This window comes from Peromyscus leucopus, chromosome 19 (genome assembly GCF_004664715.2).
Source record: "Peromyscus leucopus breed LL Stock chromosome 19, UCI_PerLeu_2.1, whole genome shotgun sequence".
Taxonomy (NCBI): Eukaryota; Metazoa; Chordata; class Mammalia; order Rodentia; family Cricetidae; genus Peromyscus; species Peromyscus leucopus.
The window spans coordinates 83,966,046-83,985,635 of record NC_051079.1 but is presented as its reverse complement, the minus strand read 5'-3'; the positions used below and the strand labels follow the sequence as shown (position 1 = coordinate 83,985,635).

Below are 19,590 nucleotides of genomic sequence, written 5' to 3'. Positions count from 1 at the left end.
TTGTGATGCCACACATCCCCAGCTGGAATAGAAAACAATCTTGCATTAAGCTTTTGGTATGCTTTAAATCTGACATTTTTGCAGTTGGTGCCATCATATTGGGAATTGTGAAAACTTTGGGAGGCAGGGTCTGGCTGGTTGAAGTACTGTGCTGGGTGTGGGTCCGTAGGGACATATTACTTCTTGAAACTTTCTGGCTTCAGCCCTCTGAATCCATGAACCAAATAAATCATCTTCCTTAAAGTTGTTTCTGTCAGATATTTTGTATATTTTGTCCAAAGCCAAATAGGTAACGAATACAGTCTCCCAGGGTTGCCAAACAAGCCAAACAAAGTAAGGGCAACTAGACAGATTAAGACAACTTTCTTTTCCTTCTCACAGTTCTGGAAGCAAGGAACTCCAAGCCAGGGGTGACAATATGCACTCTGAAAACTTCAAAGAACTCTTTCTTCCTCTTGCTAGCTTGTGGTGGTGGCTGGGAGTTCCAGGTCCTCCTCAGGTTTCCCTGCATCACTTTGCTGTCTGCATTCCTTGTCACAAGGGTATCTGACTTCTTCTGAGGACATTAGCAGTATTAATTTATGAGCCCACCCTGCTCCAGTATGACATCATCTGAACCAGTTGTATATGCAGCGACCCTATTAACAAATGAGATTCTAGGTGTTAAGACACCATCATATCTTTGAGGGCTTCCCTTTAGCACATGTAAACTATATACTGCCTATAAGAAGCAGTGAAGAAAGGTCAGAATTGCCCCCTCTCCCTCACCCTTCTCTTCTATGATACTATCACTTGCTCTCTTGCAAGGTAAACTCCTGCCTCATGGCCAGACATCTGACGGAGGAATGGAAATACTGCAGAAATATAACAAATGTCGCTTAAAACAATATCTCATTGTGAGCACAGAAAACTTCCTCACAAAGATATGAGAAATTAAATAAATTTATTAACGAATACACATTAAATCAGAATGTGACTAGCATCACAGGATCTCAGCTAAAACAACTAAAAAAACAGAATGAAATTTTGCATTTTCCTACAGACAAGCAGACACAACCCACTTCTTTCATGTTCTCAAAAATAAACAATAATGATTCCTCAAGTAAGAAGATTTGAAAACACCATTTGTCAGCTGTAATGTATTATAAATATGCTCAGTAATTGGGCTGGCCATCTGGATAGACTAATTGGCTCTTACCCAAATGAAAAATGATCTTCTTATATCTTTATGGCAAAAGAATGTTTGGGAGCAAGGTACCCACTAAAGTCAAGATCCCATCCTCCTAAAGATAATTTCAAGCAGTGTTCTAGCTTCTTTGATGATTCCATTTCAAACAAACAACTTCGTGGCCCTAAAGTTCTTCAGAAAGACTTGCCTACACTTCAAAGCTGTGGAGAAGTTTGTTTACCTTCTCAAAAGAGTTACAAATACATCAAATAGAGAAAATGTTTTCTAATGTAAACTCAGTGAGAAAAAGGATAGAGTAAGTTTCTAGCCTTATTTTCAGCAGGGAGAGTGAACTTCATAGTCTAATTTGCATTTGCCTTTCTAGAGGTACTCCAAGAGTGGCCTCGTGTGAAGACTGCAGCTTCCACGAGTCTCATTAGTGCCACAAGGGAAAGTGTGTGGCTCCTTCCCAAGGACAGGAACTCGCCATTTTCACCCACTCACTCACCTTCACATACATTTTACGAAAAGCACATTCCCTGTCTTCTAGAGGGATATCTCTTTCTCACGAAGAACAATGAGTAAGTTGTTTGTGTAGTGATCCAGTGTCAGATCACTGATGCTGCCTCCATATCAGTCTTTGGTGAAGGTATTGGCCAGCTGATATTTTGGAAGACAGCCCCATGTGCTATGTGCACCAGGGTAGATGTCGTTAAGTCTGTATTTTCCCCAGAAAGTTGTGTGTTTTCTTTAAAGGTTGTTTTAGTTGGGGTTTCTATTACTGTAACCACAGCAACTTATAAAGGAAAACATTTAATTGGGGCTGGCTTACAGTTTCAGAGGTTTAGTCCATTATCATCATGGTGGGACATGATGGCATACAGGCAGACATGGTGCTGGAGAAGGAGCCGAGAATCCTACATATTGATCTGCAGCTAACAGGAAGTGAACTGTCAACCACACTAAACATAGTTGAGCAAAGGAGACCTTCAAAGTCCATCTCCACAGTAACATACTTCCTCCAATAAGGCCATAACTACTCAAACAAAGCGACACTTCCTAAAATTGCCACTCCATTTGGGGCCATTTTCTTTCAAACCACCACATTCCACTCCCTGGCCCCATATGCTTGTAACATATCATAATGCCAAAATGCATTCAGTCCAACTTCAAAAGCCCCACAGTCTATACTAGTCTCAAATTTATTTAAAAAAATCTAAAGTCCAAAGTCACTTCTGAGATCCATGCAATATCGTAGCTATAATCCCCTGTAAAATCAAGATCAAAAAGCTGATCACATACGTCTAACATAGAGTGGCACAAGATATACATTACTGTTCCAAAATATAAGGGAGGGAACATCGTGAGGAAATAGTGGAACAAAACAAGACTGAAAACCACCTGGGCAAACTCCTGAACTCTGCATCTCTATGTCTGATGTCAAAACGCTCCTCAGCTCTCCAGCTCCTTTCAGCTTTTTGACTGCAGCAGACTTCTTTCTCTTGGGCTCTTTCCACTCCCTGTTAGCAGCTTTCCTTAGCTCTGGCATCTCCAACATGTTATAAGAATTCTGCCACCAGTCCACTAGCCAATTGAGAGGAGAATTTTGGTCCAAGAGGTGGGGCTTTCATTGGGATGGATGTGACCAAGGGAAGAGGCAGAGCAGAGGCGTGTGCAGGCCTTCTGAGCAATGGTGGTTGTTAGCCGTGGCTTGTGATTCAGATCAGGTTCCCCTTTTGTTCTTTAATATTTAATATTTCACAGATTTTTTGATGATAAATAAGTTATACAACACCAACATCTTGGGGTCTCCAAGGCAATCCAGGCTTCATCTTCACAGATTCATGCAATGGTCTCTCAAAGCCTCCATTCAGGGACACTCCTGACACATGCCTGGCCTCAGTGGATTTCCTTAGTTGTAGAAAGAAAAACCCTTTCTTCTCTCCTTAACTCCAAAACCACATGGCCAAACCTGACAAGTTCTGCTGCTTACTGGGGCTGGAACATGGCCCCCTCATTCAATTACATCTTCATCAACTTTCTGCTCTTGATGGTTTCCTTCATTGCCTAAGCTTGGATGTCCTGAAACTGGATTCATAGACCAGGCTTGCCTCAAACTCAGAGGTCTACCAGTCTCTGCCTCTGGAGTGCTGGGATTAAAGGTATGCACCACCACACCTGGAGCTAAGCTTTTCATTAATTCATTTTCACAAGTTAGATACTTAGCTGGGTGGGATCCTGCCCTGAGGTCACCACTCCCTTTATTCCATTTCTGAATCTGTTTACCTCCTTGACACAGGACTTAGCTCTATTCTACTTCCTGGTGCTCCTTTTCTCTTCAAATTGTATATTTTGTATCTTTCCTTGCTCAGCTTGCTCTTTGTCATTATAGATCTTCATTAGAGTTAATATTAGTAACTACATAACAAAGTCTATACTGGGCTGTTTTGAAATTTCCTTTGCCAATGAGTTAATCCAAAACTCTTCACTTTAGCCCCAGGCTGACTTTTCAGACAAGGGTAAAAAGCGGCCACATTCTTCACCAAAATATCTCAAGAATGATCACTAGGCAACTTACTAAAATTCTTCTCCTCTGAAACATCTTGAACCAGGCCCCCACAGTTCATTAAATCATACTCAGCACCAATGTCTTCCATCCCCCTAATAGGGTGACCCATTAAAGAGCACTTAAATCCTTCAACTGCTTTTCTAATCTACGGTTTCAAGGTCCATATTTCTTCAAAAATGGTCTGGCCTATCACAGTAATACCTGATTCCTGATAACACTTCTGTCCTAGTTAGGGTTTCTATTGCTGTGAAGAGACACCATGACCACAGCAACTCTTATAAATACATTTAATTGGGGTGGCTTACAGTTTCAGAGGTTTAGCCCATTATCATGGAAGGACATGGCAGCATGCAGGTAGACACGGTGCTGGAGAAGGAATGAGAGTCCTACATCTTGATATGGAGGCAGCAGAAAGTTAGTTGTATCACTGGGTGAAGCTTGAGGACAGGAGACCTCAAAGCCCACCTCCACAGTGACTCACTTCTTCCAATAAGGTCTTACTTACTCCAACAAAGCCACACCTCCTAATAGTGCTACTTCCTATGGAAGCCATTTTCTTTTAAACCACCACAAATGTCAATGTGAAAATTTCTTTTCTTTTTAAGTTTAAGTTATTGATTTAAGCCATCTCTTCTTTATTTCTTTATTTCTTTATTTTACAATACTATTCAGTTCTACATAATAGCCACAGATTCCCTTGTTCTCTCCCTTCCTGCCCCCTCCCTTCCCCCAGCTACCCCGTTCCCACGCCTCCAGATCAAGTCTCCCCAAGACTGGATTGCCCTGATAGACTCAGTCCAGGCAGGTCATCCCCTCCTCCCAGATTGAGCAAGAGTCCTGCATAAGTCCAGGTCTCAAACAGCTAACTCATGTGCATAAACCCATCCAAGGACTGAGGAATCTGGATGCAGACATCACGGCTAGGCCCTGGTGAGTGCTGGAGTCTAATTAGTGAGAAAGAGGAGGGTCTATATGAGCGAGAATTGTTGAAACCAAGGTTGGATAAAGCACAGGGACAAATAACCAAATGAATGGAAACACATGAACTATGAACCAAAGACTGAGGGGCACCCAACTGGATCAGGCCCTCTGAATAGGTGAGACAGTCGATTGGCTTGATCTGTTTGGGAGGCATCTAGGCAGTGGTACCAGGTCCTGGGCTCGTTGCATAAGCCATCTCTTCTTATGAACAAAGGGATGGAAGATTGGTGTAATGGTCACCATTTGATACAAAAGAAGATGCGCTTTCATGGTTCACACACAGAGTAATGGTCCAAACAAGTGCTGTGGTGCCTTGCTGTCTGGGGGAAGGTCCAGGTTCTCTTTACTCGTCTTCCTAGCCAGTCAGAAGTCGGTTTACATGAGGGTTGTAGAACAGGGTATGGTTACCATCTCTCCAGGGGAAGGGCTTGGTCCTGATGTGGAGATGGAGGTAGGCGACGAACTCAGCTCTCTCGTGTTCTCCGTGCTGCAACTTCAGGAAGGTGTTGAGCATGCTCACTCCCATCCCCGGCAGTGCCACAAAGTAGGTGAGGGCCTTCCACATGCGAGCTGACGCCCCCCCTCTTCGCGGTGGGCGCCACTCGACATGGACTGCCCCACCAGTGGGAGGGCCCGGCCCAGCGGCCCAGACACCCAAGACGCACACACCACGGCCACCAGCTTGGAACTCAATGTAAAAATTTCTTGCACTCAAGCCGGGCGGTGGTGGCGCACGCCTTAATCCCAGTACTCGGGAGGCAGAGGCAGGCGGATTCTGTGAGTTCGAGGCAGCCTGGCTACAAGTGAGTCCAGAAAGCGCAAAGCTACACAGAGAAACCTGTTCGAAAAAATCAAAAAAAAAAAAAAAAAAAAAAAATTTCTTGCACTCATAGAAACCTATGTAAGGATTTAACTATATGTTTATCTATGACAAGGTATTATGTGTGGAGTAGCAGAGGCACCCAGAAAACACTAACATCAGCACTGTCAACATTCTATTCTTGTCCTACTCATGAACTCTGTCTTAGTCACTGTTCTATCACTGTGAGGAGATATCATCAGTAAAGCAACTTATAAAAGAAAACATTGAATTAGGAGCTACCTTACAGTTTCAGAGGGTTAGTCCATTGTCATCATGTAGGACGCAGACAGGCATGGTGCTGGGGCAGTAGCTGAGAGTTTTACATCTTATCCACAGGGGCAGGCAGAAAGAGAGAGGGAGGTGGGCTGGTGTGGGGTTTTGAAACCTCCAAGTCCATCCCTAGTTACACACCTTGTCCAACCAGGCCACACCTCCTAATCCTTCTCAGACAGTTCCACCAACTGGTGACCAAGTCTTCAAACATGAGTCTATGGGAGCCACTCTCATTCAAACCACAGATCCCCTCTATGATCTTACTTATTTAGTGTATGTATTCAGCATATGCAATGTGTATTTATGTTTACAAGATGGTGTCACACACACACACACACATGTACACATGTGTGCCCATGCATATGGAGGCCCAAGGTTGTTAGCAGGTGTCCTTAATCACTCTCCACTGCATAGACTGAAGCAGACTCTCTTAAATGAGCACAGAGCTCACTGATTTGAATAGTCTAGCTAGACAGCTTACTCCCAAAATTCTTGACTCTGCTTCCCATGCATTGGGATTGCAAGGGGTCGCCACACCCATTGGGCATTTAAATGGGTGCTGGGGATCTAAAGTCTGGTCCTTGAACTTACATAGAAGCTATTTACCCATAAGCCATCTCTGCAGGCCTGGAACCATATTTTAAGCATTATTTTCAAAATTCAAATCATGCTTCCAATTGAAATGTTTTGACCTTGTTTCTTTAGTAGATTTTAACTACACAGCAGAACATCACCATTAGAACTTATACTTTAACCCACACAAGCTTTCAGAAACAGCTCAATTATTTAAAGTCTTCCCTGAGGACAATTACAGGCCAGCGTCAAAGGGACTTGGATTAAACTCACGTGTGTAGACTCTGTATTATCTGTGACACTGAATTATCCACAGAACCCACAGCATGCATTTGTTGTACTGTGACCATCAGGTTTTAAAGAACTTCAAGTTAGGGGTCAAAGAGAAATCTACATTATTCTGCATAGCATTTGTTTATGTAGAACAAGTATCCAACAGTGATTGCAGTAGCTTGGTTTTGTCAGTAATGTGCCTGGATGAATTACCTAAAATGCTTCAAAATTGTAGAAGTCTTTCCTCTGGACAGCTGTGCTTGACAAACTAGTCACAAAGCCGGGTGAATAACAGAGTCCATACACTCTCCCTTGTATTTCGATCAGACTTTCCACTAAATTACAATTCCCCTGGGGTCTATCACAAGCACTGTAATATGAATCAATGTTACTACATTGCTATATTAAGGGATATCTCGCTTTGTGGAAATTTTCTTTGTTTGGTCTTACATGTTTCTATTACTCTTACTGAGAATTCATAACTTATTCAATTAAAATTACCCACTGTTGAGGTTTATGTTTTAGTTAGAATTTTCTCTATAGAAGCCAGGCTTGGCAAAGGACTGGCATGCATAATCTGAGACGGTTTCCAGTTGAAGGAAGATTTTAATGGACTCTGCTACGTCACATTTGCTGATTTGGTTTCAAAACTTAATATACAGTGAAAGTGGATAAAGAATGTTGGAATTATGCTAATAGGGCTATAACAGCACGTTTCCTAAATGAGATGAGGACTTGTAATTAGCCAAACATCTAATCTGTGATAGCAAGCTCAGGAATTTATCAGCTGGACCTGAAATTACTAAAATCTGAGATCAACCAGTGTTTCCTTTCTTCCCCAACAATTCCATGGGGGAAAAAAAATACATACATAGAAAAAACAACCCAGACAATATGTATTAGATTAACATTGTGCAGTGAGTTGTTAAGTTAGTAATAAAGGCATCATCCATTCCATATCTATTTGCAAACAAAGAAGGAAAGCTTGTGCCTTCCCTGGCCCTGTCTACATATGTGTTCAGATGGCATAAGACTAAAACTTTCAAAGTATTTTGAGAAAAGCAATTTCTTGGATTTCTATCATTACATCTCATGTCATGTCATAACAACATCACCAGTGTCTGCTGAAGTAGTTACTACATCTTTGAAGTGTGACGACTGTTAAAGACTCATCAGAGAGTCTGCACTGCAACTCGGCTTGCTGCTCAGCTCACGCCCATCCACCTCTTCAGAAGTTCAAATGGGAAAGTGAGCCCATTAACATTTTGTATTTCTCGGTTAAAGTCCTAAAAGCCCTTCTTTGTGCAGTCTAGATCTATTCTTTCTTCTTATGTCCCAGTTGAAAATAGAATTATAGAAATTCTTTAGTTGAAAATAGAATTATAGACATTCTTTAAAGTGTATCTCATATCGTTCTCTTTCATTGAGAAACTAGTTTTGAATATCTAATGTATGTGAAACTCATTAGAATTGCGTATTTGATATAATAATGTTTTCAAAAGGCTATAAAATGTGTAAATTTATATTTGATGAAAATAAGCTTTTGCCTCAAGAAGATTAATTTCAAATACAAGTTCACTTTTTCATTCCAAAATAATTGAAAGAAAAATTAATTTGTTATTGTTTAATTCTGTTCCATAAAATTTAATGTGCTGCTGTTAAAACCAACTCCATTAGAGTTATTTCTGCCAGGGGTGAAATGACGAATACTGAACAATGGACAGGTAGGAATGTGTGCCCGCTGCTGCTGTGGTAGAGCGCACCACTGCCCAGCTGGGGTGGCAGACAGCACTTCGGGGTTTCCCTGCTGTGCTGAAAGCCATTCATCCCAGAACCAATGTCAGCAACTCACAGTCTACGAAACAGCTCTCGTCAAGGTGAAACTCTCAGGAAAAGGATTAACAACAACAAATTCGTGTCCTTTCTATAAGCTTGGAAAACATAGGGCTTCAGAAATAAGGCAATAGCAAAGAGAGCAGAGAGGGGACAGGAGAGCAGAGAGAGAAGAGGAAGGAGAGGAGGAGGAAGTAGGGAGGAAGGAAGAGGGCAAGAAGCTGGGGGGAGAGGGAAGGAAGGAGAGAATGTTGGGTTTTTTTCTTTGTCATCAAGATGACATTGCTGGAGCATCAAAATGCAAAATATTTTGTTTCATTTTTAGCTATGCCTTTCTATTATACATAGTTAAAATTTCAATTTTTCTGAAAGAAAAAGGAATCATAGCAAATATTAAAAGTAAAAATACAAAACCCCAAATACGCCTTATATTTAAAAACACTGTCTTTATAAAACCCGAACAATGTGAGCTACACACGTGCCGACAGGAAGCCAACAGTAGCCGTCGGCCAGCCTGAGTTCCTTCCTCACACTTGAACAAGTTGGCCTTGCCCAGTCTCTGTTGTCCCAGATCTGTCTGACCCATGCAACCAATTTTAGGGCAGGGACGGAATGGAAAGGACTCCAGCAACGCACCCAACAGTAAGAAAGTCGCATCCAGATGTGTTGCATCATCGCATGCTGCCATTACTTAATAAATCGGCCTGCAGTTTGGATTCTTTTTGAGTTGCTTGAGTCTGCAATGTTCTTCATATTCTCAAATAAATTTTTCACAGGGAAGCAACACAGTAAACAACATCTCCTTACTCAGTCTTCACACCCTGTAGGGACCCACCAGCTCAGGAAACAAGGCAGAGATTGTGCAAAATGACCACAGTGGGAGAGTTACCATGGTCTGGTACTAATACTGGAAAACTAAAAAAAAATCTAAAAACATTATTTTTAATTAATTTCTGGATTTTGACCTTGAGAATCAGCCTTCAAAGTCTTAGAATTTTTATCTACTTTGTATTACTAAATTTTAATTGCCAGGTTGTCTTTTTTAAAACAGATTTATATTGAGTATATATGTGCATATGTGTGTGGGTATGTGCAGATGTGTGTATATGTACATGTGTTTAGGTGTGTGCACAAGTGTGTACCAGTATGTGATGAGGCCAGAGGCATCAGATCCCCTAGAGCTGAAGTTCCAGGCCATTGTGAGTCAGCTGACATGGGTGTTGGGAACTGAACTCAGGTCCTCTGTAAGAGCACAAAGTGCTCTCAGCCACGAGCCACCTCTCCAGTTCCCCGAACCACACTGTCTTGAAAAGCAGAAAGAAGTTGAAAATGTATCAATTAATGTGTGTCTAACTTTACCACCGATTTCTAAGGTATCAAACATACTCATCAAGACCAATGTAGTATCTCAAATGGGCAAAGACACTCCCACCAAGCCTGATCGCCCGAGTCCAAGCCTTGGGACCCACATGGAGGAAAGAGAGAATCAATTCACACAAGTTGGTCTCTGACCTCTACATGTCCATGGGACAACCCCAAAATAAATAGATGAATCTAATAAAAAATCCCACATACTCCTCCACAACTTCATAACAATTACCATCTGTGCTTAATTTAATGTGGAAGGTGTTGCTGGAGGGCTTCTCTCCAGGTTCCACCAAACCCCGCAGTCCCACAATCCACGTATAAAATAATCACTCAGACGCTTATATTGCTTACAAACTGTATGGCCGTGGCAGGCTTCTTGCTAACTGTTCTTATAGCTTAAATTAACCCATTTCTATAAATCTATACCTTGCCACGTGGCTGGTGGCTTACCGGTGTCTTCACATGCTGCTTGTCATGGCGGTGGCTGCAGTGTCTCTCCCTCCTTCTTCCTGTTTCCCCAGTTCTCCTCTCTCTTTGTCCCGCCTATACTTCCTGTCTGGTCACTGGCCATCAGTGTTTTATTTATATAGAGTGATATCCACAGCAGGAAGGACAAAAGTTCTTTAAAGTATTAATGAGTAAATAAGTACAATAAACATCTATACTCAGAGTACAAAAAAAGTATTTTCAATATTTTAACACATTCAGTGAATTTTTGGAAGCTATAAAGTTTCATTGCATTTTATTTTGTAATTAAAATTTATTTTATTATCTTTTTATTATTAAACGTTATTTTATTTTTAGTATGTGTGTGTGCGTGAGAGAGAAGGGGGGAGAGAGGGGGGAGAGAGAGACAGAGAGAGAGAGAGAGAGAGAGAGAGAGAGAGAACATGTACCACAGCATCCATACAGCAGTCAGAAGACAACTTTCAAGAGTCAATTTCTCCTTCCATCATGGAGTCTAAGGTTCAAACTCCAGCTGTCAGCCTGCACTTCAAGTGCCTTTTCCTGCTCCGCTGTCTTCCTGGCCCTAACTTTTTATAGATTCATGATTGTTCATCTTAAAGCATTCAAAGGTGTAGCAATACATAAGGCAGAAATGAGGAATTCTTAGCATGTATTATCTTACCATAGAAAACAAACATTCCAGAATTTATTTACATGTGTTAGAATTCTTCACATATGCTATGTGGTAAGTTCTGTGTTTTTTGGCATGCTCCATATATAATATATTTACCAAAAAGAAGTGGTTTAGTGTACATTTTACATTTTTTGTCTTAATGTATTATTTACAATCCGATTATTCTGAGTACAAATCTGATGCTGAGGTACAATTTCTAATGGGCATAACTGGGCATTTGAAAGTATTCATTGAGTTTTCATGCAGTTAGCCCTCTTGGGAGGCTCAGAGAACTTGTGGGTTGCAGTGAACTCTGGTCAACCTCCATCACCCACGCTTCCATTCACTCCACATACAGACCGTGATGTATTCCCAAAAGTCAGTAGCGAGAGCAGGGACAAAGAATGCCTTAGTTCATAGGAGCTTACGCCATGGAGCCTCCTGTCTCCTACATCTCTGGATCTGTCTACTCATTCCCAACCATAGTAAAAGGATTAGGTCATTCTCTCACCTCCCACATGTGCAGACTTCCCTGCTGTTCATACAGGAGAGAAAACCTCCTGCTCGGCAGGATCAGACACAACAGCAGCCCTGCAGAATGGTGATCCAGGATCCCCTTAAAGGAACACTGACTGTGAGGTCTCCGAGTGGCCAGGCAGTCTCTTAGAGAATGTGGTTCTAACTAACACGCCACACGTAAGACAGCTCAGTTTCTTCCGTAAGCTGCAAAGCCTGGCTTACCACCCTTCCTCTGCATCATGACTCAGAAGTCTGCTTTGCCCCCTCTGAACACCTTTCTTTTTATCCTCTCAAATGTTGGCTTGCTGGCAATCTTCTGTTTAATGTTGCTAGTTTAAGAAGCAGTTCGCTGTGGTCCTCAGTGTGGGGTAGAGACGGTGACTAAGTTTCATAAAGCTTTCTGACAGTTTTGGAAGTTGTGTGCAAAAGCAAACAGGGATTTTAAGCAACCTCCATGATGAAAAACAGAAAAATAAGAATGTATAGAGGCGGCGCGGACGGTAGGGGGCGCGCGCGCCGCCGGGCTCCAGCTCCGCTTTGTCGCGGCGGAGAAGAAGCGGAGAGGCGGGGTGGGGCCCTCCGCGGCCCCCGGAGGGAAGCCGAGGGACGGCCGCGCTCTGAGTCAAGGGCCGCCGTCGCTCGAGCTCCGGAGCGAAATGGTCGCCCGGGCCCAGGCCCAGGCCCAGGTCCAGGCCGCGGGGCCGCCGCGTGTCCCGTGAAGGGTCGGGCCGGGCCGGGTCGGGAGCCACGCGGGGGAGAAGCAGCAGCAGCTGGGGTGCCGGCGAGCCGGAGACGGGGACACCTGTGGCCTCCCCCACCCCAACGACGGCTCCTCTCCGGTCTGCAATCCAGGCCAATGTGCAATACCAACATGTCTGTGTCTACTGACGGTGCAGTAAGCACCTCACAGATTCCAGCTTCGGAACAAGAGACTCTGGTGAGACCGAAACCATTGCTTTTGAAGTTGTTACAGTCTGTCGGTGCCCAAAAGGATATTTATACTATGAAAGAGATTATATTTTATCTTGGCCAGTATATTATGACTAAACGATTATATGATGAGAAGCAGCAACATATTGTGTATTGTTCAAATGATCTTCTAGGAGATTTGTTTGGAGTGCCGAGCTTCTCTGTGAAAGAGCACAGGAAAATATATACAATGATCTACAGAAACTTGGTGGTTGTAAGTCAGCAAGAGCCCTCAGACTCCGCACATCCATGAGTGAGAGCAGGTGTCAACCTGAAGGTGGCAGTGATCGGAAGGACCCTGTGCAGGAGCCACCAGAAGAGAAGCCTTCCTCTTCAGATCCAGTTTCCAGACCGTCTACCTCATCCAGAAGGAGAGCAGTTAGTGAGACAGAAAACGCAGATGAACTGCCTGGTGAGCGACAGAGGAAGCGCCACAGGTCCCTCTCCTTTGATGAAAGCCTGGCTCTGTGTGTGTTACGGGAGATATGCTGTGAAAGAAGCAGCAGCAGTGAGTCCACAGAGACTCCTCAAACCAGGACCTTGATGATGGTGTAAGTGAACATTCCGGTGATTGGTTGGATCAGGATTCGGGTTCCGATCAATTTAGTGTAGAATTTGAAGTTGAGTCTCTTGACTCAGAAGATTATAGCCTGAGTGAAGAAGGGCATGAGCTCTCAGATGAGGATGATGAGGTCTATCGAGTCACGGTGTATCAGACAGGAGAAAGTGATGCAGACTCCTTTGAGGGAGATCCTGAAATTTCTTTAGCTGACTATTGGAAATGCACCTCCTGCGGTGAAATGAATCCCCCGCTTCCACCCCACTGCAACAGATGTTGGACCCTTCGTGAGAATTGGCTTCCCGAAGGGAAAGGGAAAGATAACAGAGAGATCGCCGAAAAAGAAGGCTTAGATGTGCCTGATGGAAAAAAAACTACAGTGAGTGACTCTCAGGAGCCGTGCCTTGAGGAGAGTGATGATAAAGAAGGACATACCTTCCAGTCACAGGACAGCGAGGACTGCTCCCAGCCCTCCACCTCCAGCAGCATTGTGTACAGCAGCCAAGAAGATGTCAGAGAGTCGGAGAAGGAGGAGACACAGAACAGAGGAGAAAGCATGGAATCCGGCTTCTCTCTCAATGCCACTGAACCATGTGTGATTTGCCAAGGGCGGCCTAAAAACGGCTGCATCGTTCATGGCAAAACCGGACATCTCATGTCATGTTTCACATGTGCAAAGAAGCTAAAAAAAAAGAAATAAGCCCTGCCCAGTGTGCAGACAACCAATTCAAATGATTGTGCTAACTTATTTCAACTAGCCCTGCCCATAAAAATAGAATTATATATTTCTAACTATATAACCCCCCAAATTAGACAACATGCGTTTTATTTTTATTTGCATTTATTTTTATCTACACTAAACTGAGAAAAGTGTCTTCGTCCACTTAAACTTTGTTGTATAATTGATCTCCTTGAGGGTATGAATAGTGACTTTCCTTCTTTCAGGAAAAGTTCACTTGATTATATTTACATTTGGGTTTTGATGTACTCTGCGTTGGCTGTGTGGCTCCTTTTTTATTTTCCTTATGTTTTAAGTAATTTCCACTTGGAAGGACGGTTGGAAGTGAAATGTGTCCTCTCCAGCTGCAAATGATGATGGGCCCTTTCTGAGGATCGACTGCATGAGAAGCATTTGATTTCCTTTTTTCCCTCTGTTAATAAAGAACATTTAATTTATTTAGTACCTCTCACGTAAGGAGTTAGAAGCTGTGTGAAGGATTGAATATTTAAGTTTTTGAAATTCTGAAACTCCTTAGTTCTCTAGTGGCTGTAGGCTGGAGAGATGACTTGGTAAGGCACTTGCTTGTATAAGCCTGATGATGTAAATTTGATCTCTGGAGCCCCTAAAAAGGGGAAGAAGGGAACCAGTTCCACAAGTTGTCCTCCGATAACCACACGTGCCCCATGTGCACACAATTTTTTTTTAAAGGTACGAGTTGTATCTGGTGGTATGTAAGTAAAAAACATGCACCGTATTTTCAAGTGTGTTGTCATACGGAGTGGAGCAGATGATGATGCACTGATCTCTCAGGTGGAGAATTCTGAGGCCCTTAGAAGCACCTCCTTGGACTTAGCCCCATAGTTCCCGATGTTGCCTAAGTTTCAGGCTGTACTTAGGCTAGGTGTAGAAACCATTCAGCAGAGAGACTAATTCAGAACATGGATAAAGAGAACTCATTTTAAAACATGCGTAGTATTTTAAAATGAATTCTCCATGTAGATTAACCTCTTGAATCATAAGAAGAATCTTTCCCTTTGCTTGAAGGGCCATGTATAGAAGGGGCTCAAGTATAGGAAAATAAAATCCTCCGGACTATAAGTTTAGAGTAACCAAAGGACAGTTTTGTGCTAACCTTGTTGATGTAAGCATCAAAAACAGAAAACACTCCTTGATGAAGTATCTATCACATAAGTAGGAGAATGGCAGGAGTGACTGCTTCAGTTTTGGCTCCTGTGACTCAGTGAAGCTTCACTCTACCAACTTGTAATTCAGAAATGATATCCTTGGGGATTACCAGTTTGCAAATGTTTATTTAGGTGTGGTATACATTATTTATTTGCAAATAAATGATTTATTAAATATTTAAAAAAAAAAAAAAAAGAATGTATAGAGGCATCTGTCTGCATGTCAAAACAAACAGATTGAATCCTTTGTAATTTTCACAAGAAAGGATATTTTAAAAACTATCATAGACATAAAAAAAACATAGACAGTTGCTTACTGAAATTTTTGCTTATCTCAAAATAAAAGACATAGGGTTTTTCCTGTCTGTGCTCTTGAAAGAACAAAATCTGATTAAAACAAATGAGGCATTTCATAGGCAGATGAAACATGTGGTGTTATCTTTTGAAATGTGTGTCATTATCGTCTTTTTAGGGTTGTCGCATAATGCTTGTGTTCATGGTGGTAAGCAATAGATTTGAGCAGATGCTTCTTCTGGAGTAAAAGCAGAGATTTGAGATAATGTCCCTCTGAGATAAATAATTAGCACATTTGTCTAAACCTGAATTTCTTCTCCAGATCATCCGATTTAAATTAAGATTTTTACAGCTATGTACAGCAATAGACATAGTAGAGAGAAATAAATCCCCAGTAATTATTACTATGATGTATGGGACAGGCACAGAGTTACACGGACATAATCGTATCACGAAATTGTTTCTAGAATCAATCATAAATTTCAATCTGTATCAGGCCTGCATCTCAGAGAATGGCCACTCCTTTCAGTGAATAGCATATATAGACACAGGGCTGGGAAATGATGGACCAATCAAAATCTGCTTAGCATCTTCCCAGTGGTTAATGAATCACATTCTTGACCCTCCCCCAGTCTTCCCACTGGATTCTAAAACAATGCAATTGTCCCAGAGAGAACACAGGACTGCCAGGTACCATTCTCTGTGTCGTTCTGTTGTTAACTAAGTGATCTTAAAAATAAAAATGTACTGATGGGCCCTGAGATGGCTCAGGAGGTAAAGATTCTTACCACTGAGTGACAGGAGCCTTACAACCTGAATTTAATCCCAGGGTCCCACATAAAACTGCAAGGCAAGAACTAACCCTACACAGTGATGTTCTCTCACCTCCACATGCACACTGTGACATACACAACCTCCTGTGACCCATAAACACACCACACACACACACACACACACACACACACACACACACACACACCACAATATACAACAAAATAAAGGTAACATAAGGTGGTAATAATGAGTGAATCTATGAATCATGAATGAGTGAGTCATTAAGTTTGAAACTAAACTGTAAACCTGGATTAAAAAATGATAGTTTTTAAAGGCTGGCATTTAAGGCTCAAAGACATATAAATCAGTGTGTTCCAAAGAAAAGAGGGGATTATGTATACATGGTGTTTCGCTTTCATTCCATAACAAGAAAATTACTAAAAGGTCAATTATTATATATTGTTAACCTTTGTTACTACCAGAGGCATGATATGTTTCTCTCCTTAAAAAACGAGAGCCTCTCACTTGCTTTCTTGTTAGGATCTGCATGAACACCTGTAGCTATTACTATTGTGAAATACGTATTACAGGCTAACTTCAACTTACCTTTTGAAGTAATACAATTTGTTTTGTCTCCACCTTTTGGAGGGCTTTGGACTTTAGACTACATAGATGCTTGAGGTTTTTTTATTCTTACAAGCCCTTCCCAAAGCACACTACGCGCGCGCGCACGCACACACACACACACACACACACACATTTTGTCTAACTCCCACATCTAACTGTATGCAGGGGAAGGCATGTGCAGGACAGAATGATGATTTCACAAGTCAGCAAGGCTAGGCTGTTAGACCTGTTAATGTAACCAAACAGAGAGGTAGGTATGCTGTGAACAACACAACAGATACCGTTGATCAAATCTTTGTCTCGGCTGAGCTTATGATGGATCCATCCCTCAAGTGAGTGTTATCCAATCTGCTGCAGGCATAAAGAACAGCACAGAGACATTTCTGAAGACTGCGCATCAGGTGGGTTTGTTTTGTTTTCCTCTGTGGATTTTACACCACCACTCTCCAGTGCTGCATTGGCAATTTACGGAAGGCATGCGTACACATGAGATCTGGCCTTTCACATCTGTAGGTTTCCCCTCCATGCATTTAACCAACTTTAGGTTTTGTGCATACTATATACATTTGCATGAATATCTGTGTGTGGCATGAATGTGAATATACATGTTCTCATGTAGGTGAGTTTATATGCATGTGTGGAGGCCCACGGTTGACATCAGGTGTCATTTTCATTTGCTCTTCCTTGATTTACGAAGGCAGAATCTCCCGATGACTCCAGAGCTGGCCATTTCCAGTGAGTCTAAATAGCCAGCTTCCCTTGTCTGTTTCTCTGCCTACCAGTCATTCTGGTTTTACAGAAAGAGGATTTTGCAGGTCAGGGTCTAAGATTGACTTGTTGGGTCTTCTGCTTCCTGTGTCACAGGCTATAGTCAAGATGTCTGCTGATGTCCCTCATCTGAAAGCTCATCTGGAGAAGAAATTTTATGTCATCAGCAACACTCAGTTCCCGGTGAACTAACTGCTGGGGGCATGTCTGACTTTCCATGTGTCCCCCACAGGCCACTCATGACAGATAGCTCACTTCTGGAAAGCTGACAAGATTCTCTCAGCAGACAGATATTACAGCCTTTGGAAATGTGCGTATGGGTGTGCATATCTCAGCATCCTTTCTACTAGTAGTGTCTGCCCAACTCCTGGACAGACAACTGGACCGGTAGCATACACTAGGGGTGAGGAAGTGAGGGATCATCTTAACAGTATGGCAACTACAAAAAGAACAGCATCTCCTTTTCCTAAAGTACCCTTGTTGGATTCAAATAAAAATTGTAATTGGGCTTGAAACACTAAAAAAAAAACTGTAAAGGATTTTCATAGTGTGTTTTTACTCAGTATTTGTCACAAATGTATCCCTGTACCAAAATAAGCTAAAAGACACAGGATAGAAACATGTCTGAGTGTAGAAATGATTTCTAACTGACTCATCGGGAAAGTTGTTATAGTTGTCTTGAATGGTTCCTAGACTGACTTCTATATCATCACAGACATCAGGGGAGCAGCCAGTGCAAGAGAGAAAAGTCCTGCCTTCCCTCTCTGGTGCAGTACACATCTTCTGGGCCTAGTTTTGACTGCAATCAGAGGAGGCAGAGCAGATATCTAAACTGATGTAGTTCTTGTACTTGCTGACACAGCAAGCTGAGCCTGAACTAAGCCAAGAAGGGACCACGTGGATGAGTCTTTGGGATCAAAGCCTATTCCAATTTGACCAAGACTATGAATTGGCATGACGATCTCAAGGTCAAGAAGAGAAATCACGGTCAGAGTGGGGTGAAATGTGATCCTAATTAGTCTTATTAAATAAAAACCCAGAGTCAGATATGGGGGGTGAAAGCTGAAAGATCAGAGAAGAGGAGCAGCAGCCACTAGAAACTTCTTACCCTTACGAATCCTCAGACTGAATGAGGGGCTGGGGGCTGGGATCCTATCTCCACCTGCTGCATTATATTCCTGTCTCCACCTCTCTAGTACTGGGATTAAAGGCATGCCACCCAGCTCTGTTTCTCTTTTAGACTGGTTCAATCTCTTGTAACCCAGAATGTCCTTGAATTCCTGATCTTCCTGCTTCCTCCTCCCAAGTGCTGGGATTAAAAGTGTGCACCACCACTTCCTGGCATCTATGGTTAACTAGTGGCTGGCTCCACCCTCTAATCTTCAGATAAACTTTACTTGTCAGAACACAAAATATCATTACAACAGTGGAGATCATCTGGGGTACCAGGCAGTATCCTCACAAATCCTCAGATGTTGATTTTAGGAACACAAACCTGATTGTCACTTAATTCGCCAAGGTCTAAGAACTTCCAGAACTGAAGGCCGTGTCTGAGTCAGCCAGTGTTTGAGGATTCTCTTGACTATTAGAGCTAATTCTGGAAACCATGTTCATGGATGTATCAGTGTTAGTTACATCACCTGACTAAAGATTGGTGTGTCATACAGAAGGACCAGGAAATGAAGTGAATAATGAGCTCTGAGCAGTGCAGGTTTTGACTTTTAATGTTTCTTACCGATACAGGGAGGGGATTGCTTTGTGAGGTATCATGGGACACTTGGCCTCGTTTGTCTGCCATTTTCTGTAGCTGATACAAATCACTTGGAACTGCTATAAGCTAACTTGTGCTTCTTAGAATAGGGCTGTGGGCTGCATGCTGAAGTTTTTGTTTTTCCAAGCTGGTTTCTTCCATTTCCTCTTACAGATCTTGTGTTCTCCATTTTCTGTTCCACTCTACTTGTAAACTAGCTAGTCCCCCCATGAGTTCATCTCTTTTCTCTAGTGTTAATTACATTCATAATGTAATTATTGATCTCACAATGAGGGGATGAGGGTACGAATGAGGGAAGCTTACATCTCCCTGGGCACCTGGCAGATGTTCAGCGCTGTTAAAATGGTGGTTAGAGTTGTGATAAACTCTTGAACCATATCTTGT

At 42.3% G+C, this 19,590-nt stretch overlaps 2 pseudogenes; one reads left to right on the top strand and one right to left on the bottom strand.

The window, feature by feature from the left end:
• Positions 1-5,061: 5,061 nt before the first annotated feature.
• On the bottom strand, positions 5,062-11,453 carry LOC114696083 (annotated as a pseudogene).
• A 632-nt stretch (positions 11,454-12,085) lies between these two features.
• Positions 12,086-14,887, top strand: LOC114696126 (annotated as a pseudogene).
• The last annotated feature ends 4,703 nt before the right edge of the window (positions 14,888-19,590 follow it).